The following is a 22,586-nucleotide window of genomic DNA, read 5'->3' as shown; positions in this document are numbered from 1 at the left end:
TTGATTATCACACCAAAGTGTAGATGAATGCTGCTGTTGAAAACCAAACTCTGACAGGATATGACAAAGCCACAAGGCTTCCTTACTAGCTTCAACGGTGCCATGATACTCTACTTCTGCTGAAGAAAGAGAAATGACACTTTGTTTCTTGCAAGCCCATGTAATAGCTCCAGAACCAAGAGTGAAGACATAACCTGTAGTAGACTTACGATCATTAGGGTCACCAGCCCAATCAGAATTAGTGAAACCAACCAATAGAGGAGATTCTTCTGGACTGTAGTGAATCCAAAAATAAATTGTACCTCTAACATAACGAAGTATTCCTTTAGTTGCTTTCCATTATACAACAAATTTACCTCCTCATCAACTCAAAGGGGAAAGACATGATAGTTGAAAAAATGACCATAATCACACGCCTTGATTCCACACTAACGCTGGCTATGCACTAACAACCAGATTTATAAAGCTTGTTAGCAAGCCTGGAGGTGTGTTAGTGACCCTACTAAAGCATGTTGCTAGTATGGGAACAACATTAGTGAAACTTGGTGAAGTTCCAAGGGTCAAAGGAATGAATTGACTCACAAATATCTAGATATTTGTTCCTAAAATTACTCAAAAAAAGCAAGGAAACATCCAAATTTGACCTATTTGGAGGATTTCAAATCTGAAAGAAGGAGGCAAATGGGAAAGAGCTGAAAAGCATGGCAATTTCATTTCTTTTTCCCTAGTGAACTCAATGAGGAGCTTGGCAACCCTAACTCAATTGCTATATAAGCAAAGTTTGGGCTATTGTGAAAGAGGTCAGAGCATTTTAAAGGATAGCGTACTTGACTATTGAGCATTGGCTCATGTCATAAGAAGTGAGCAAGAAGGGAGAGAGAGAGAGAAGATGGAGGGGTAAAGGAAGGCTGATACAATAGATGGTTGTAATCACTCTTCCAACATTAATATAGAACTGCAGTTGTATTGTCTACTCGTGGTGTTGATACTATCATTCATTTAGTTGTTTGTTCAATTACTATTAGCATGAGTAGCTTGGTTGTATGCAATTAGATGTTCTTTTATATATTCATGTATTAGTTATCAAAGTTGTATGTTGTGATTATGCTTGTCTCTTCTATGTGCAGGACTTGATTTGGAGCCGGCTTTGAGGGAGTTCCACTTGGCTGCATTGTGATCTCCAAACAAATCTACACGGAGACTTGAGGTAATATACTTCTAATGCTTTGATAGTTAGTTATTGTCTATGAACATGCATGTAACTTTGTGTAGTTGCAGATAATCTTACAGTCTGCCGAAGGTCCCGGGAAGACCTTTGAGGGTATCTACATTCTCCATACACCATGCATTTTATCCTATAGCAGAATTGGCGACTCCACTGGGGACTATACATCTAGTTCCCAGTTTACCCAGACTCTTCTCTATTTTCTCCTCCTTCTAAGAGCTCCCTATACTTCTGCAATCCCTTTCTAACCCACCAAAGATCTTGCTACATCTTGCCTACAAGTATTCACTTCTAAATCTAATCTTGAAAGCCCTTTGTTTGACTGATTTCCTACACTAACGTAGGTTAGTAGGCTACACAGAGCTTTATGAAGCACTGTGCCTGTTCACAGGGAGTGTTAGTAGGCCTACTAACTCTCTGTAGCCGCTGTTATAGAGCGTTAGTTTCCCAATACCTTGATTTTTAGCATTGTTTGAAATCCAAAAGGGATAGGAAGCCTTCTCATGGACTGAATGAAGATCTGTAACTGCATTTTGCTAGAAAAATAGGTGTCCTGATTTTTATTTTTTTTAAGAAAATCATTTTTGTTTTTCTTTCTTAAAAGCATTTTTACGAAAGAAAGACTAACATTTTTTATTCGTCCTTCTGTTTAGCTGGTTAAAAATTGCTCTATTTTGGTTTCAAGTAGTTGTTAAGAAACATTGGAAAGAAGTTCTTTGGTTATGCATGTGTTAAATGACTAAAATGCATGGAAATAATATGGATATGTGAAAAACTCTCACTTGTAGAATAAAACTTGTTCTCATCGAATTAAAATTTTTTAAAGCATTGTTTTTTGCATGATTTATTGAGTTGGAGTCTCATCACATTTCATACGTCAACTCCCCTACCGAAGAAAATAATCAAGTACACATAAAATTTACCTAAAATCAATCAGTAACTCTTTATTGAGCAAACAAACATTAGCTAGGCTAGGATCTTGGGGTAGGCAGAGTGAGTATAACTACCTAAGATTGAACACCAAACTAGTGTCATTAAAAGAGAGAAAAATTCCTTTTGCACTCATACTATCGAGACCACTCCAGGAAAAGCAGAGCTAAATACAAGACACCATCAGACTGTAAGTGAAAGTAGCCTGCCTTCTCTTACAAATCCTTTGGGTATTCTTTGTATTAGGGATCCCTTCGGGGATTTCAAAGCTGAGTTGGGGACTCAGGTATCCTACCCACACAGAATGGTGTCCTCAACTATGTCCTCCTTGGTGGTGTCTATGATCTGAGGCATCTTTACTGGCCAAAAGTTTATGGACTTACATAAGGTGTCTACGACGGGCTATCCTGATACCTAACACAGATGGGCCTACTTTGTCTTCATTTTTTGGGAGGGTGCTCATATTCATGAGAGTACTTAGCCCCTCAATCTAAGGTTCGGCTGAAGCTCTAGAGTAACCATAACTGTACATCTAGCCAGCCTTCTTTGTTATTCATTGAGATACTAGGTTTCATCTCTAATGATTGGTGCTTATCAGACAGGGTCATTTCCCTCTGTTTGTTGATTGATCAATTTAGTGTATTTTTTTAGGTACCCGAGTGCTATCATTTGAGACTTTAATGAATATCACGATAGAATTTATTGATAAAAAATAATGGTCACTGTGGCTACATCTGGCCTTCATCGTCACACTAGACGATTGCTAGGCCTTCCTCCACTCATTGTGGAGGATCCGCCGAGTTCCACTAAACTAGATTCCCCATCTTCAGGGGATCAGTATCTTAGATCTCACACAAGATCTATTTGGATAACCGATGATTCAAGTTTGTTGGAGGATTTCTTTACTGAAGGATTCCTTCCTCCCTTTAACCCTCCGCTCATGAATCCGTTGGAACTTGTCTTGGTTCCCGTGGTACCTGTACTTCCTGATTCGGTAGTTGGAATATTTCCATCTATTCCGTCGACGACTAATAGGTCGTGGAACTTTGTGGACGCTTTTTGTCCTCCACCACTTCTACAGTCGACAGTCATCACAACACCGTCGATGGTGAACCCTGCTATCCTACTTGTCCCAAGTACAACCACTCACATGACACCATCTACGAGTGGAACATAGCCGATGTTGGGTTCCACCCCTTTAGTGTCAAACGGCATACCTTCGACAAGTTCCACATACAATGCTCCCTATAATGCTTAATGTGGCACTATGGGTTTGGTTCCCGTCTACCAAAAACATGGTCAGCCACCGTTGTATAGTTCAAACCCCCAGATCCATATACCTAGGGGGGTTCCCAATATGCACATGCCAGTAGGGAACGTAACAATTCCCCCTCCATTCTTAGGAATGCATGGTCAGTCACTAATTGACATGAGCATTCCCTCTGTCAATCAAGGACAAATGGTTAGTTCTATGTTAGGTGGGAATCCTTAAGGGGTTCCCAACCAATCCATGGGGGCACCCTACTCACACATTCAAATGAGTCAAGGGGGCACCGCTTATATTGGGGGCAATTATATACCCCAATATCAAACTCCTCATGGAAATCCACTCTACAACACCATACCTCAAAGCAACTGCTACACCACACAACCCATGTACAATATTGGGAGCCAAACGATGGGAGGAGCACAAAGCTCCTCAAGTCATCTGTCATCACCATGGTCTGAGTCAGGGGCACCAAAGTCTCTGTATTTCTTGGCAACGTTGGATATACCTGATTTATAGAAGCTGAAAAACGACCCCATCTATCACAACTTACAATAGCCACCGATCCCACATAAGATACCAATGGACATCCCAAAGTTCAATGGAAAGAAAGGGGAGGATCTGGACACCCATGTCACCACCTATAATCTTTGGTGTGTTTCAAAATCTATGGTGGATGATAGTGTCCGGTTACATATTTTTTCCCGCACCCTCACTGGCAACGCAGTGAAATGGTATATTGAGTTACCACGCACGTCAGTGAACACCTTCGACACTTTAGCGATGGAATTCCTAAAGCACTTCCAGCTACCCATCTGCTATGAGACTGGGACAGACCTCCTCACTTCATTTTGTCAGGATACTACCACACACATCTTTGATCATATACATGAATGGAGATGTAGGTGGAGGTTAGTCAAAGCTCCCCTCCCAGACTTTCTCTTAACAGATTGGTTTTGCAAGTCCTTACTCCCCCAAATCTCTAGAGATGTCTCTCTAGGTGGTGCGGTCATAGAAGACCAATCGATACGTCATACCCAACACTTAGATATGATATATTCATAGTATGGTACTCCTTATGACATAATCCCCAATGCCCTTGGCAACCCCAATGTTTCCGCTACTCAACACCCTGGAGTGCACACCGACGGGATTGTCGGTGCAACCCCTGGGGCTGCTGTAAAACAACTCAGCGGTCACATTGCCGAGATGTTAATGGACCCCTCTACCAAATCAACTACTCTTATTGCCACTACTATAAACTCTGTGTAGTCTACACAAAAATCCGGTAGTAAGAACAAGAAGAATAAGGAAAAGACTGCTCCTTCTGAGGAGCAGTCAACAAAGTATCCAAACCCAAAACAAAAGGTCGTTGTGCCTCCTGACGAGGAAAATGATAAACCCACCAGATATGCATGCAAACTCTGTGCTGAAGACCACATGACTTGGCATTGTCTGTGTCTTAAGGAATGCACAAAATACCTTTCCAAAAGGGATACTGGTAAGACCCCTACTATCCTTAGAAATCCTTTCCTCGCTCAGCAGTAGAAAAATCTTATTGCAAAACAACGCAACCCCTGGAAGGGGGCAATGATGGTTCACAGCATCCTTCAGCTGGTGAAGGATCTTCTACCGTTTACACATTTGAAACAGTAGAACTCACCACAAGAGCCAAATCTTATGGAGCTCCTGTCGCTCATGCAACATAACCTTCCTCAAGTCCAAACCCATCATCGTCCAATGATTTGCATATTGAAAGGTCGGTTGCAAACCTTGTAATTCGACCCTCAAAAGGAGCACCTCAACGCACAATGCACAATACATCTGCACGTGACGCCCAAAACTACAACATTGTAGAAGATTTGGCGCAAGCACCGTCAACTATGTCGGCGCTCGAAGTATTACAAACATGCCCAACAAAACGGAAAGCTTTGCTTTCAGCTATTGGTGGTATCGACCCAAAGGATTCCATGCTTTGTATTTTCGACATGGACAAGTGTAAACCGCCCCTTTCTCACCAGCTTTCATTTCAGGTGCATATAACTTCGAAAGGTAAAGGTATACATAGAACTTTCATTGACGAAGGTGCTTCTACCTGCGTCATGTCAGCTTCATGTTGGCTTGCCTTGGGTTCTCCAACCCTAACCCTGTCGTTGAACTCCCTTAAAGACTTCGATGGCCACACCTTTATCCCAAAAGGATACCTAGCCAGTTTCCCCATCACTTTGTATGGGAAAACGGTATCAGTGGACATAGAAGTCGTAGACAAAAAACTTGACTATAATCTCTTGCTAGGTCGCAGTTGGACATATGCCATGATGGCCATTTTATCTACCGTCTTTTGCATAATCCTATTTCCATTGGATGGAAAGGTAGTTACAGTAGATCAATTGTCTTTTGCACCCCTGATTATTCACCATTACCAAGTGGCTCCGTACCCCTAGTAGGAGGTGGAACTGACTCTTATGTCAATTTAGGTACCTGTCTACTGAAGGCTTCTTATCTCATGGGTTGTTTCCTCTTCAGCTGCCTAAGGTTTCATAGTCGGTCAACATGATTTCATCTATTCCTCATGAACAGACCGATCCATGGATCCTATTAGCTCCTTCAGACCTTGACACATTCAGAGAACAAATGCAGCTGTCACCAACTAAATTGGCCTACCAAGCCATTCAATCTGCATCCGCATCACTGGTCATGTTGGTGACTGCCAACGGTACCACCACCCTTCCCATAACTACTCCTCCTTTAAATCCACTCAATCAACTCCTACCTATGGACGAAGCTATTTGAGATATCACGAGTTTTGGAGAGCGACATTGGGAGGATTGGCAACATCGTGTTTTGATATCTACTTCGGACACGATGCCTCTTCAAATCATGTCCCCTGAGATACCAAAAATCATTTCCTCACCCTATACGACCATCCAAACTTTTGATACGGAAGGAAACATGGGTGACACTTCCAAATCATTGCCCATCGATATTTCTGTCAAGACAGGCATCGTGGACAACATCTAGATTGGAGTCGATTGTAATCCTAAGGCAATTGTGACCTCCACTTGCCTATTTACGGAATCCCATGATGTATTCAGTGGGTCTCATGAGGGAATGCTCGACATTAATCTGTCTATTGCTGCACATGAGATCTAGCTTTACGATGATGAAAAACCCATTGAGTGTCAGATCCCTTCCCTAGAAATAGCCATTAAAGCCCTGCTCGGCACTACTACTGAAGAAGAACGCTTACTATACCTTGAACAACTGGATAAAACCCGACGAGATGCTAACTTGGCACTCAAGGCTCACAAGCACCAGGTACAATCCTAATTTGCGAAATAGGTTAAGCTTCACTCTTACCAAGAGGGTGAACTGGTGTTGCTCTATCATCCAAAAGATGACCTCTTTGAGGCATGCATGCTTCAACCCGTATGGCTAGGTCCCTATGTTGTAAAGAAAGTCCTCCCCAGAGGGGCATATGAACTACAGAACTTGGAAGGAGTCCCACTCAAGGAGCCTAGATATGAGCTCTATCTGAAAAAGAATTATGCCTAGTATTGCACTAGGCATGTGCTTTGTAATTTTATGTATTCATAAGTTTTTCTTCCATTTTTGGTGTGATTGGATTGTTTTGTTATTTATTGGAGTACTTGTCTCATACATTCTTCTTGCAATGAAGATGTCTTACTCACCCTTAGCATATGTTGGATACGCAAATGGTGCCAGTTGTCACACACAGCACATTACATCAGCTACTTGGGTCATCTACACACCTGAGTCAAAACTATTTTGTTCCAGGGGAGTCTTTCTTGGAACCGCCACCAACAATATTGTCAAGTACATGTCCGTAATTTCACTTCTCATGGAAGCGTCATCAAGGGACATATCCAATCTGGTGCTCAGGTTAAATTCCCATCTTGTTATGCAATTGACAAATCATTATCACATTCGTAATCCAACCTTGTTACATCATTATCTAAGGGTGCGACTCCTGGAATGTCAATTTGATATAATCACATACGAACACATTCCTCGAGAATTTAATGCGCACTCATTGGCTACACCAAAACACCTGGTAAAAAGAGCTTATTTGCTCTTGAAATGCTAAAATCACTCTAGCTATCCTTCGAAGAGGAATGAGAAACCACTTAGGTACATCGACTGTGTGCCGCTGCATATGAGAAGGAATCTCCCTCATAGAAAGAGGAGGGACATCCATGGTCAAGCCTTCGAGATTCCTAGGAACCTTATGAAGACTGTCAACATCACCCCCTCCAGCAGGTAGTTGGCCTCCTCATCGCATTTGGCGAGGTTCGCCTATAGGTTGTAATGGTGCCACATCTGTGTTAAGCATAAAACTTCATGTTAGTTCTTATTTCAACTATAAAAAACATTACATAAAGATTCAAAAGTCCAAAAATACTTAAAAGTACTGTCAAAAATCATTCTCACCTTGAGGACCCCAGTTGGTCCCGGGCAGCAGCATCAAGTCCGGGTCGTCGGTAAAGTCCATGCCCTCATAAGCATAGTCATCAATCATCACAATTTGGCCATGAATCCAATGGAAGAAATCTTCCTTGAAGAAATGCCGAATTAGTCCTCCTCTTGTGTGAGGATCGAGTGATGACAAGTGACCCTGCCTTGGCTCCCTTAGATCAAGGGGACCTAAGCTCATCCTTGGGTGTATAAAAGGAACCCTCTCAAGAAAGAATGAAACTATTATATTACCATACCCAAAACTGTGTTGGGTACGAGTCGTGCATGTCGTTAACTCTGCCTTCAATTACCGAAGCACTGCTTCACACCAGTTGAACATCTGTGGCTAGACACAGTCAACTGCAAGCAATAGTTGGGCCTTTGTCGCAATGTGGGGACTCTTTGACCCCACCAACTACACAATCAACCATAAAATTGCCCACATAGATCTCGACCTTATCCTCTCTATGGGGACTCTGTTGTTGACTAGTCCGCTCACAGGGATGCAGTAGGATTGCTACAGCTCTAGGGTAGATCGTGGATCTGGCCTACCACCGGTAAGGTTTGCCTGTGCCCCTTGGCATGAAAAACCAATTAAAAAGTATATGTCATCCTGGTCAATAACCAACTCCTGATCTCCAATCATAAACACTTGCTCATGTTCATCCCAGCACTAGATAATCCATCTCAATAAATCCTCCTGCCCTTTCAACAGCTCCAACTTTGCATACCTCAGTAAACTGTAGCGGTGCAATGCAAGGATGCATGTTGGATCATTTTGCATCAGCAATTCCTTGCTATCATGGGCCCGTTCTCTCCATAGGTTAGTGATTTTGGCCTGAAACCTGCACAAATTAACCCAAAAAACAATCAAAATGGGGCAAAATCACTTCAGGAATACTTGCATGAGGTTATTAACTATGCATTACAACTCTAACGTTGCCCCAGTGCTACACAAGGAGGATTAATTCCCTCTAGTAGCTCGTACAGGGCATTTAACGCTCCCTACATGCCATCTGGAGGGTGTTAGTGCGCAAAGAGGGCTTTAGGGCACCTCAGATCTACAAAATTCCACCCCTGAAACTGCTAAAAAAGTTTAAGCAATGCATAGAGCAAGATTTTAGCCACTACCTAGGACTAACGACACGTTGAATGGTCGCTCAGATCTCCTGCAATGGTCCGTGGAAAATCTGCTCCTCTTTAGCTCCAAAATGCTTTCACAAAACTCAAATAGTGAAAATGGTGAATGTGAAAGCTCAAAACATTTCCTTATATTTTGGAGACATGATTTTTTGAAATCATTAAAGAGGAAGTAGTCCATTCTCCATGATTTTCTATCATGCATGAACCCATATGGTAGGAATTGTTGCCTTTTTTATATCTTTTTCCGCTTTTGATGAAAGTACCTTCAGGAATGAAAAGCAGTAAAAGCTGCACGTAATTCTCAAAAGAGCACTGTTCTTTCATGGGATCTTTTCTTGCTCTCAAAATATTGAAAAATCTCCAAATCTCTCATCATTGGGCTCGTTAAACATATACGGCGATGGTCTGAGCAACTCTTTTTCAATTCTTTTCTAGCTCATTAAACTGAAAAAGACCATTTGAGCAATTCTTTTTGGGCACTTTTTTCTTGCTCATTAAACTGAAGAAATATCGATTTTTGTCTTTAGGCTCGTTAAACATTTATAAATATGACCCAAGCATTCTTTTAGGTACTTTGCTCACTCGTTAAACTAAAAAATCCTGAGCTTTTGCCACCGGGCTCGTTAAAAATATATGACAACAACCAAAGCACTTTCCTTTTTTGGGACCATTTCTTGCTCTTAAATCGAAAAATCCTCGAGTTTTTCTCTCCTTCAAGTTCTTTAACACATCGAAGGAGGAATGAGTAGTTATTTTACCTCTTTTTCCTCGCTCACTAAGTTGAAAAAGATACCTTGAGTTTCCTTCATTTGACTCATTAAACTTTGATGAAGGTATTGAGTTTGTCGTCGTGTGACTCATTAAAAATTCACGACGAAAAACGAGTTTAGTTCGTCTCCTCGTACTCATAACAAAATGAGGTCAACATCTATTTAACATAGGTTTCTCTTTATCCAGATTCAATAGATTAACTTACGGAAAAGTAACTGATCTGGGGATACTATTAACCTTTTGTTGCACCTGGTTAACAACTATGACAAAGGGACCACCATGGAGTAGCTCTTTACGATCTTTTCAGATTCTCTGAATATGAAAAGACCACCAAGTTGTCTATTCTAGACTCGTTAAATTACATAGACAAGTTATAGAGTCACTATTTTTACAATACTTTTCAGACCCTTAAAACATGAAAAAATCGACGAGTTTGCCTGTATGGACTCATTAAACTAATTAGATAGGGCAGAGAGTCGCTCTTTTTACGGTCCTTTTCAGACTCTTTAAATATGAAAAGATCGATGAGTTTACCTGTATGGACTCATTAAACTAATCAGACGGGGAAATTCGTTAGAACAACTGCATTCAATATTAGAAAGCGTGGTTTGGAAGCAGTCGTTCCCTTGAACATGGTACTCCCTTAGACAAACATTCCTTGTGATGGCCTCTCAATATGAATCCTACCATCCTATGATTTAGCCTAAATATGTTGATGTAATTGCATCTTTGTGTCCTAACACTCTGTAGTGTTCATGAGTCTAGTGATGCATGGTTAAAACCATTTTCGTGCCTTCTATTGTTGAAGGGTTAACTTTTTGTTTCCTCCATCAACCCATCAATCATATCCTTCCATCATGCGCTCCATTGTTTAGACCCAAATGCTCAAAAGATTCATCAACAAACAAAATCATTCTTGTCCCGTTTCATGTCGATTGATGTAGGTCACATTATTGCCTACCTTTCAATAGGTATCTTCCTATTGACTTCAACACTCTATCTAGGAAGACAAACCAGAAACACATTCAATGCCTTGGTACTTGTAGACATTAGTGGTAGGTTGCCTTGTGTTTGATCAGGGGTTCTCATTATTGGCTCCTGGTTAAGCGATTCTAATGGGTGTTTGACGACAATGACATCTTTCACACTCGTTATACTGTACTGTGCATCTTGGAGACCATCACCATTATCGGTGGCCTTCCTCACGTCTGTTAATGGTCTCCATCATTTGACTGGTAATCAGATGATTTCGTGCATGTTTGACATCAATGCATATATTCACATGTATCCATCTATGCTGTTCGGTGAAGCAGAAATCAAGACCTTGGGTAGAGGCTTGTATCAATCAACCTTGTTTCCTCTCCCATGTTGCGGATATTGTTTTTTGGAGACATCTTATCAGGATGATTCTATTATGACACTCGATCCACATTGTGCTTATCAGCGGCCAACATTGTCATATCTCTTTGGAGAAAATCACTCTGACATAGCTACTGAGCATGGGAATACCCGACTCAGGACATGATTTTAGCAGTTTGTATATATGTGTTGTATCAGGTTTCCAGTACAGCTCGAAGCTTCGATCATCTCTCTCTTTTTAAAAGGAAAATTACAGTTTTAGTAAAGTATTTTGGCCTTCGTCGCAACCTCTAATCTCATACTTTAGGGGGCATCTGTTATACAAAAAATTGACCTCCTCATCAACTCAGAGGGGAAAGACATGATAACTGAAACAAAGAACACAACCACAGGACTTGATTCCACACTAGCGCTGGCTGTGCACTAACAACTTGCTTTATAAAGCCTGTTATCAAGCCTGGAGGTGTGTTAGTGACCCTATTAAAGCATGTTTCTAGTATGGGAACAACGTTACTGAAACTTGGTGAAGTTCCAAGGGTCAAAGGAACAAATTGACTCACAAATATCTAGATATTTGTTCCTAAAATTACTCAAGAAAATCAAGGAAACATCCAAATTTGACCTATTTGGAGGATTTCTAATCTGAAAGAAGGAGGAAAATGGGAAAGAGCTGAAAAGCATGGCAAGTTCATTTCTTTTGCCCTAGTGAACTCAAGGAGGAGCTTGGCTACCCTAACTCAATTTCTATATAAGCAAAGTGAGGGCTATTATGAAAAAGGTCAGAGCATTTGAAAGGATAGCATACTTGACTGTTGAGCATTGACTCATATCATGAGAAGAAAGCGAGAAGGGAGAGAAAGAGAGAATCTGGAGACATAAAGGAAAGCGGATACAAGAGATGGTTGTAATCACTCTTCCAACATTAATATAGAACTGCAGTTGTACTGTCTACTCGTGGTGTTGATACTATCATTCATTTAGTTGTTTGTTCAATGCCTATTAGCACGAGTAGCTTAGTTGTATGCAATTAGATGTTCTTTTATATATTCATCTATTAGTTATCAAAGTTGTACGCTATGATTACGCTTGTCTCTTCTATGTATAGGACTTGGTTTGGAGCCGGCTTTGAGGGAGTTTGGCTTAGCTGCATTGTGATCTCCAAACAAATCTACACTGAGACTTGAGGTAATCTACTTCTAATGCTTTGATATTTAGTTATTATCTATGAACATCCATGTAACTTTGTGTAGTTGCAGATAATCTTACAGTCTACCGAAGGTCCCAGGAAGACCTTTGAGGGTATCTACATTCTCCATACACCATGCATTTTATCCTATAGCAGAATTGGCGACTCCGTTGGGGACTATACATCTAGTTCTCGATTTACCCAGACTCTTCTTTGTTTTCTCCTCCTTCTAAGAGCTCCTTATACTTCTGAAATACCTTTCTAACCCACCAAAGATCTTGCTACATCTTTCCTACAAGTATTCACCTCTAAATCTGATCTTGAAAGCCCTTTGTTTGATTGATTTCCTACACTAACGCAGGTTAGTAGGCTACATAGAGCTTTATAAAGCATTGTGCCTGTTCATAGGGAGTGTTAGTGGGCCTACTAACTCTCTGTAGCCACTGTTACAGAGCGTTAGTCTCCCAATACCTTGATTTTTAGTAGTGTTTGAAAGCTAAAAGGGATAGGAAGCCTTCTCAAGGACTAAATGAAGATCTATAACTGCATTTTGCTAGCAAATTATGTTTCCTGATTTTTTTTTTTTTTTAGGAAATCAATTTTGTTTTTCTTTCTTAAAAGCAGTTTTATGAAATAAAGACTCACATTTTTTATTCATCCTTCCGTTTATCTAATTAAAAGCTATTTTATTTCGGTTTCAAGTAGTTGTTAAGAAACATTGGAAAGAAGTTCTTTGGTTATGCATGTGTTAAATGACTTAAATGCATGGAAATAATATGAATACGTGAAAAACTCTCACTTGTAGAATACAACTTGTTTTCATTGAATTGAAAATTTTTTAAAGCATTGTTTTTTGCATGATTTATTGAGTCAGAGTCTCATCACATTTCATACGTCAACTCCCCTACCGAAGACAATAATCAAGTACACATAAAATTTACCTAAAATCAATTAGTAACTCTTTATTGAGCAAACAAACATTAGCTAGGCTAGGATCTTGGGGTAAGCAGAGTGAGTAAAACTACCCAATATAGAACACCAAACTAGTGTCATTAAAAGACAGAAAAATTCCTTCTGTACTCATACTATCGGGACCACTCCAGTAAAAGCAGAGCTAAATATGAGACAACATCAGACTGTAAGTGAAGGTAGCCCACCTTCTCTTACAAATCCTTTAGGTATTCTGAGTATTGTGGATCCCTTCGGGGATTTCAGAGCTGAGTCGGGGACTCAGGTATCCTTCCCACACATAGCATGCTATCTATGACTATGTCCCCCCCGTTGGTGTCTGTGATCTGAGGTATCTTTAGTGGCCAAAATTTTAGGGAGTTACACAACGTGACTAGGACATGCTATCCTGGTATCTAACACAAATAGACCTACTCTCTCTTCAGTTTTTGGGAGGGTGCTCGTCTTCACGAGAGTACTTGGCCCCTCAATCTGAGGTTCAGGCAAAGCTCTAGAGTAACCGTAACTGTACATCTAGCCAACCTTATCTGTTATTCATTGAGATACTAGGTTTCATCACCAGTGATAGGTGCTTATCAGATAGGGTCATTTCCCTTTATTTACTGATTGATCAATTTAGTGTATTTTTTTTTTTTTTTTAGGTACCCAAGTGCTATCATTTGAGACTTTAACAAATATCACGATAAAATTTATTGATAAAAATTAATGGTCACCGTGGCTACATCTGGTCCTCATCATCACTCTAGATGATTACTAGGCCTTCATCCACTCATTATGGAGGATCCATTGAGTTCCACTAAACTGGATTCCCCATATTCGGGGGATCAGTATCCTAGATCTCACACGAGATTTGTTTGGACAACAGATGATTCAAGTTTGCTGAAGGTTTTCTTTACTGAAGGATTCCTTCCTCCCTTTAACCCTTCACTCACAAATCCATGGGAACCTGTGTTGGCTCCCGTGGTACCTGTACTTCCTGCTTCGGTAGTTGGAACATTTCCATCTATCCCATCGATGACTAACGGGTCATGGAAGTTTATGGATGCTTTCGATCTTCCACCACTTCCCAGTCGATAGTCGTCACAACACCATCGATGGCAAACCCCGCTATCCCATTTGTCCCAGGTACAACCACTCACATGACACCATCTACGAGTGGAACCTAGCCGATGCTAGGTTCCACCCCTTTAGTGTCAAACTACATACCTTCGACAAGTGCCACATACAACGCTCCCTATAACGCTCAATGTGGCACTATGGGTGCAATTCCCGTCCACCAGCAACATGGTCAGCTACTGTTGTATAGTTAAAACCCCCAGATCGATATATCTGGGGGGATTCCTAATATGCACATGCTGGTAGGGAACGTAACAATTCCCCCTCCATTCTTAGGCATGCATGGTCAGTCACTAATTGACATGAGCATTCCCTCTATCAATCAAGGACAAATGGTTAGTTCTGTGTCAAGCGGGAATCCTCAAGGGGTTCCCAACCAATCCATGGGGGCACCCTACTCACACATTCAAATGAGTCAAGGGGGCACCACTTATCCTGAGGGCAATTCTATACCCCAGTATCAAAATCCTCATGGAAATGAACTCTACAACACCATACCACAAAGCAACTGCTACACCATGCAACCCATGTACAATATTGGGAGCCAAACGATGGGAGGAGCGCAAAGCTCCTCAAGTCATCCGTCATCACCATGGTCTGAGTCGGGGGCACCAAACTCTCTGTCTTTGTTGGCAACATTGGATATACCTGACTTATACAAGTTAACAAACGACCCCATATATCACAACATATAATGGTCGTTGATCCCGCATAAGATATCAACAGACATCCCAAAGTTTGATGGAAAGTAAGGGGAGGATTCGGACACCCATATCACCACCTACCATCTTTAGTTTTTTAAACTCTATGGTGGATGATAGTGTCCAGTTACGTCTTTTTCCCTGCACCCTCATTGGCAATGCAACGAAATGGTATATTGAGTTACCACGCGTGTCAGTAAACACCTTCGACACTTTAGCGATGGAATTCCTAAAGCACTTCAAGCTACCCATCCGCTATGAGACTAGGATAGAGCTCCTCACTTCATTTCTTCAGGATACCGCCACACACATCTTCGATCATATACATGAATGGAGATGTAGGTGGAGGTTAGTCAAAGCTCCCCTCCCAGACTTTCTCTTAACGGACTAGTTCTGCAAGTCCTTACTCCCGTAAATGGCAAGAGATGTTGCTCTAGGTGGTGTGGTCACAGAAGACCAATCCATACGTCGTGCCCAACACGTAGATATGATATATTCATAGTCTGGAACTCTTTATGACATAATCCCCAATGCCCCTGGCAACCCCAATGTTTCCACTACTCAGCACCCTAGAGTGCACGCTGACGGGATTGTCAGTGCAACCTCTAGGGCTGCTATAAAACAAATCAGTGGTCACATCACCGAGATGTCGGTGGACCCATCTACCAAATCGACTGCTCTTCCTGCCACCACGATAAACTCTGTGCAGTCTACGCAAAAATCTGGTGGAAAGAACAAGAAGAATAAGAAAAAGACCACTCCTTCTGAGGAGCAGTCAACAAATCAGCCAAACCCAAAACAAAAGGCATTGCACCTACTGACGAGGAAAAGGATAAACCTGCCAGATATCCGTGCAAACTCTGTGCTGAAGACCACATGACTTGGCGTTGTTCACGTCTTCAGGAATGCACAAAATACCTTGCCAAAAGGGATTCTGGTAAGACCCTCAATGTCCTTAGAAATCCTTTTTCCGCTCAACAGCAGCAAAATCTTATTGCTAACCAACTGCAACCCCCGCAATGGGTTAATGATGGTTCACAACATCCTTCAATCGGTGAAGGATCTTCTACCGTTTACAAATTTGAAATGGTAGAACTCACCACAAGAGCCAAATATTATGGAGCTCCTATCGCTCATGTAATGGAACCTTCCTCAAGTCCAAACCCATCGCCGCCCAATGATTTGCATATCGAAAGGCTGGTTGTGGACCTTGTAATTCGACCCCCAAAAGGGGCACTTTGATGCACAACGCACAATACATCTGCACATGCCGCCCAAAACTACAACATTGTAGAATATTTGGCGCAAGCACCATCGGTTATGTCGGCACTCGAAGTATTACAAACATGCCCAACACAACGGAAAGCTTTGCTTTCGGCTATTGGTGGTATCGACCCAAAGGATTCCATGCTTTCTATTTTCGACATGGACAAGTGTAAACCTCCCCTTTCTCGCCAGCTTGCATTTCAGGTGAATATAACTTTGAAAGGTAAAGGTATACATAGAACTGTCATCGACGAAGGTGCTTCTACCTGCATCATGTTGGCTTCATGTTGGCTCGCCTTGGGTTCTCCAACCCTAATCTTGCCATCGAACTCCCTTAAAGCCTTTGACAGCCACACCTTTATCCCAAAAGGATACCTAGCTAGTTTCTCCATCACTCTGTATGGGAAAACGGTATCAACGGACATAGAAGTCACAGAAAAATTGGACATATGCCACAACGACCGTTGTATCTACTATCTTTCGCATCATCCTATTTCCATTGGATGGAAAGGTAGTTACAGTAGATCAATTTTCTTCTGCACCCCTGATTATTCACCATTACCAAGTGGCTCCGTACCCCTAGTAGGAGGTGGAACTGACTCTTATGTCAGTTTAGGTACCGGTCTACTGAAGGCTTCTTCCCTCACGGGTTGTTTTTGTCTTCAGCCGCCCAAGGTTTCATAGATGGTCAACCTGCTTTCATCTATTCCTCATGAACAAATTGATCCATGGATCCTACCGATTCCTTTAGACCTTGACACATTCAGAGAACAAATGCCGTTGTCACCAGCTAAATTTTCCTACCAAGCCATTCAATCCGCATCCGCATCTCCAGTCACGTTGGTGACTGCCGATGGTACCACCGCCCCTCCCATAACCACTCCTCCTTTAAATCCACTTGATCAACTTCTATCTACGGATGAAGCTATTCAAGAAATCATGAGTTTTGGAGAGTGACATTGGGAGGATTGGCACCATCGTGTTTCAATATCTAATTCAGACATGATGCCTCTTCAAATCTATCCCCTGACATACCAGAAATCATTTCCTCACCCTATACAATCATCCAAACTTTGGATGTGGAAGGAAACATGGGCGAAACTTCCAAATCATTGCCCATCGATATTTTTTTCAAGACAGACATCGTGGAGAACATCCAGATTGGAGTCGATTGCAATCCTGAGAAAATTTCGAGCTCCACCTGCCTATTTAAGCAATCCCATGCTGTATTCAGTGGGTCTCACAAGGAAATGCCTAGCATTAATCCATCTATAGTCGCACATGAGATCCAGCTTTACAATGATGAAAAACCCATTGAGCGTCAGATCCTTCCTTGGAAATAGTCGTTGAACCCTTGCTCGACACTACTACCAAATAAGAATGCTTACTATACCATAAACAGCTAGATAAAACCCGTTGAGATGCTGACTTGGCACTCGAGGCTCACAAGTGCCGAGTACAATCCCAATTTGCGAAAGAGGTTAAGCTTCGTTCTTACCAAGAGGGTGACCTAGTGTTGCTCTATCATCCAAAAGATGACCTCTTGGAGGCATGCACGCTTCAACCCGTATGGCTAGGTCCCTATGTCGTAAAGAAAGTCCTCCCCACAGGGGCATATGAACTATAGGACTGGGAAGGAGTCCCGCTCAAGGAGCCCAGATATGGGCTCTATCTGAAAAAGTATTATGCCTAGTATTGCACTGGGCATGTGCTTTGTAATTTTATGTATTCATAAGTTTTGCTTCCTTTTTTGGTGTGATTGGATTGTTTTGTTATTTAGTGGAGTACTTGTCTCATACATTCTTCTCGCAATGCAGATGTCTTACTCACCCTTAGCATACGTAGGATACGCGGATGGTGCCAGTCGTCACACACGGCACATTGCATCAGCTGCTTGGGTCATCTACACACCTGAGTCGGAACTATTTTGTTCTGGGGGAGTCTTTCTTGGAACCACCACCAACAATATTGCTGAGTACATGTTCGTAATTTCACTTCTCACGGAAGCGTCATCAAGGGACATCTCCAATCTGGTGGTGAGGTTAGATTCCCAGCTAGTCGTTATGTAATTGACAAATCGTTATCACATTCGTAATCCAACCTTGTTACGTCATTATCTAAGGGTGCGACTCCTGGAACGTCAATTTGATATAATCACATACGAACACATTCCTTGAGAATTTAATGCGGTTGCTGATTCATTAGCTAACTATGTATTAGATTGGCACCTGTCTCATTCTTTATAGAAGCATGCATGAATAGTAAAAATTTACTGAGTTAAAAAACTTTTTATAAAAACATTTAAAAACACATTTATGCCATCAAAATACCAAAATGTCTGTATAGATATATAGATAAAAATCCAGTCTTTTACATCAAAATATTCCAAAACTTGGATGATTTAAGTACAAAATGGCTATAAAAGCCCAGCTACAAGCACTCATTGGCTACGCCAAAACACCTGCTAAAAAGAGCCTATTGCTCCTGAAATGCTAAAATCACTCTAGCTATCCTCCGAAGAGGAACGAGAAACCACTTAGGTACACCGACTATGTGCCGTTGCATATGAGCAGAAATATCCCTCATAGGAAGACGAGGGAAACCCATGGTCAAGCCTTCGAGATTCCTCAAAACCTCATGAAGATTGTCGGCATCACCCCCTCAAGTAGGTAGTTGGCCTCCTTATCGCATATGGCAAGGTTTGCCTGCAGGTCGTAATGGCGCCACATCTGTGTTAATCATAAAACTTCATGTCAGTTCTTATTTCACTTATAAAAAACATTACATAAACATTCAAAAGTCCAAAAATACTTAAAAGTACTGTCAAAAATCATTCTCACCTTGAGGACCCCAATTGGTCCTAGGCGGCAGCATCATGTGTGAGTCACCACTAAAGTCCATGCCCTCATAAGCATAGTCATCAATCATCACAATTTGGCCACGAAGCGAATGGAAGAAATCTTCCTCGAAGAAATGCTGGATCGGTCCTCCCCCTGTGCAAGGATTGAGTGATGACTATTTACTCTGCCTTGGCTCCCTCAGATCAATGGGACCTAAGCTCATCCTTGGGCGCATAATAGGAACCCTCTCAAGAAAGAATGAAACTATGATAGTACCATACCCAAAACTATGTTGGGTATGAGTCTTGCATGCTGTTAACTCTACCTTCTGCTGGCCAAGCACTGCTTCCCACCAGTTGAACATTTGTGGCTGGACACGATAAACTACAAGAAATAGTTGGGCCTTTGTCGCAACGTAGAGACTCTTTGACCCCACCAACCGCACAATCAACCATAAAATTCCCCGCATAGATCTGGACCTTATCCTCTCTATGGGGACTCTGTTGTTGACTAGTTCGCTCTCAGGAATGCAGTAGGATTGCACCAGCTCTAGGGTGGATCGTGGATCTGGCCTACCACTAGTAAGGTTTGCCTGTGCCCCACGGCATGACAAACTAGTTAAAAAGTATATGTCATCCCGGTCAGTAACGAACTCCTGATCTCCAATCATTAACACTTGCTCATGTTCATCCCAACGCTGGATAATCCATCTCAATAAATCCTCTTACCCTTTCAGTAGCTCCATCTTTGCATACTTCAGTGAACCGCAATGGTGCAATGCAAGTACACATGCTGGATCGTTTCGCATCAGCGATTCCTGGCTATCATGGGCCTGTTCTCTCCATAGGTTAGTCATTTTGGCCTGAAACCTGCACAAATTAACCCAAAAAATAGTCAAAATGGGGCAAAATCACTTCAGGAATACTTGCATGAGGTTACTAACTATGCCCCTTAGCTCTAACACTACCCCCAATGCTACACAGGGAGGATTAACACCCTCCAGTAGCTCATACAGGGCGTTTATCACTCCCTACAGGGCATCTGGAGGGCGTTAGTGTGCAAATAGGGCTTTAGGGCACCTCAGATCTGCAAAATTCCACCCCTAAAACTGCTAAAAAAATGTTAAGCAATGCATAGAGCACAGTTTTAGCCACTACCTGGCACTGACGGCACATCGAATGGTCGCTCAAATCTCCTGCAATGGTCCGCAGAAAATCTACTCCTCTTTAGCTCCAAAATGCTTTCACAAAACTCAAATAGTGAAAATCGTGAATGTGAAAGCTCAAAACATTTCCTTATATTTTGGAGACATGATTTTTTGAAATCATTAAAGAGGAACTAGTCCATTCTCCATGATTTTCTATCATGCATGAACCCATATGGTAGGAATTGCTGCCTTTTTATATCTTTTTCCGCTTTTGATGAAAGTACCTTCAGGAATGAAAAGCAGTAAAAGCTGCATGCAATTCTCGAAAGAGCACTGTTCTTTTATGGGATCTTTTCTTGCTCTCAAAATATTGAAAAATCTCCGAGTCTCTCATCATTGGGCTCATTAAACATATACGACGATGGTCTAAGCAAATCTTTTTCGATCTTTTTCTAGCTCATTAAACTGAAAAATACCATTTGAGCAATTCTTTTTAGGCACTTTTTTCTCACTCATTAAACTAAAAAAATATCGAGTTTGTCTTTAGGCTCATTAAACATTTATAAAGATGACTTGAGCATTCTCTTAGGTGCTTTTCTCATTCTTTAAACTGAAAAATCCTGAGTTTTTGTCATCAGGCTCGTAAAAAATATACGGCAACAACCAAAGCACTTTCTTTTTTTGGGACCATTTCTTGCTCTTAAATGGAAAAATCCCCAATTTTTTCTCTCCTTCGGGCTCATTAAAACATCGAAGGAGGAATGAGCAGTTCTTCTACCTCTTATTCCTCGCTCACTAAACTGAAAAAGATACCTTGAGTTTCCTTCATTTGACTCGTTAAAATTTGATGAAGGTATTGAGTTTGTCATCACGTGACTCATTAAAAATTCACGACAAAAAACGAGTTTAGTTCGTCTCCTCATACTCGTAACAAAATGAGGTCGAAATCTATTTAACATAGGTTTCTCTTTATCCGGATTCAATAGATTAACTTATGGAAAAGTAACCGACCTAGGTATACTATTAACCTTTTGTCACACCCGGTTAACAACTATGACAAAGGGACCACCATGGAGTTGCTCTTTACAATCTTTTCAGACTCTCTAAATATGAAAAGACCACCAAGTTGTCTAGTCTGGACTCGTTAAATTACACAGAGAAGATATAGAGTCACTTTTTATGATACTTTTCATACTCTTAAAACATGAAAAAATTGACGAGTTTTCCTGTCTGGACTCATTAAACTAATTAGATAGGGCAGAGAATCGCTCTTTTTGCGGTCCTTTTTAGACTCTTTAAATATGAAAAGATCAATGAGTTTACCCTTGTGGACTCTAATCAGATGGGGAAATTTGACTGAACAGTTGCATTCAATATTAGAAAGCGTGGTTTGGTAGCAGTAGTTCCCTTGAACATGGCACTCCCTCAGATAAACCTTCCTTGTGACGGCCTCTCAATATGAATCCTACCATCCTATGAGTTTAGCCTAAATACCTCGATGTAATTGCATCTCTATATCCTAACACTGTAGTGTTCATGAGTCTAGTGATGCATGGTTAAAACTATTGTTGTGCCTTCTATTGTTAAAGGGTTAACCTTTTGTTTCCTCCATCAACCCATCAATCATATCCTTCCATCATGCCCTCCATTGTTTAGACCCAAATGCTCAAAAGATTCATCAACAAACAAAATCATTCTTGTCCCGTTTCGAGTTGATTGATGTAGGACACATTATTGCCTAGCTTTCAATAGGTATCTTCCTATTGACTTCAACACTCTATTTAGGAAGACAACCCAGAAACACATTTAGTGCCTTGGTAATTGCAGAAATTAGTGGTAGGTTGCCTTGTGTTTGATCAGGGGTTCTCATTATTGGTTCCTGGTTAAGCGATTCTAATGGGTGTTTGACAACAATGACATCTTTCACACTAGTTATATTGTACTGTGCATCTTGGAGACCATCACCATTATCAGTGGCCTTCCTCATGTCTGTTAACGGTCTCCATTATTTGACTAGTAATCAGATGATTACGTGCATGTTTGACATCAACGCATATATTCACATGTATCAATTTATGATGTTCGGTGAAGCAGAAAACAAGACCTTGGGTAGAGGCTTGTATTAATCAACCTTGTTTCCTCTCCCAAGTTGCGGATATTATTTTTTGGAGACAGCTTATTAGGATGATT

At 41.3% G+C, this 22,586-nt stretch overlaps 1 pseudogene; it reads right to left on the bottom strand.

The window, feature by feature from the left end:
- The window catches only part of LOC149261962 (rop guanine nucleotide exchange factor 14-like), a 192,981-nt pseudogene that overhangs the window by 5,707 nt on the left and 164,688 nt on the right, over positions 1-22,586 (bottom strand).

The sequence above is a fragment of the Pinus tabuliformis genome, chromosome 6, assembly GCF_031772625.1.
Source record: "Pinus tabuliformis cultivar Carrire ecotype Pingquan chromosome 6, CPIR1, whole genome shotgun sequence".
In the NCBI taxonomy this organism is placed as follows: Eukaryota; Viridiplantae; Streptophyta; class Pinopsida; order Pinales; family Pinaceae; genus Pinus; species Pinus tabuliformis.
Note: the sequence above shows the minus strand (reverse complement) of the source record. Positions and strands in the feature narration are given on the sequence as shown.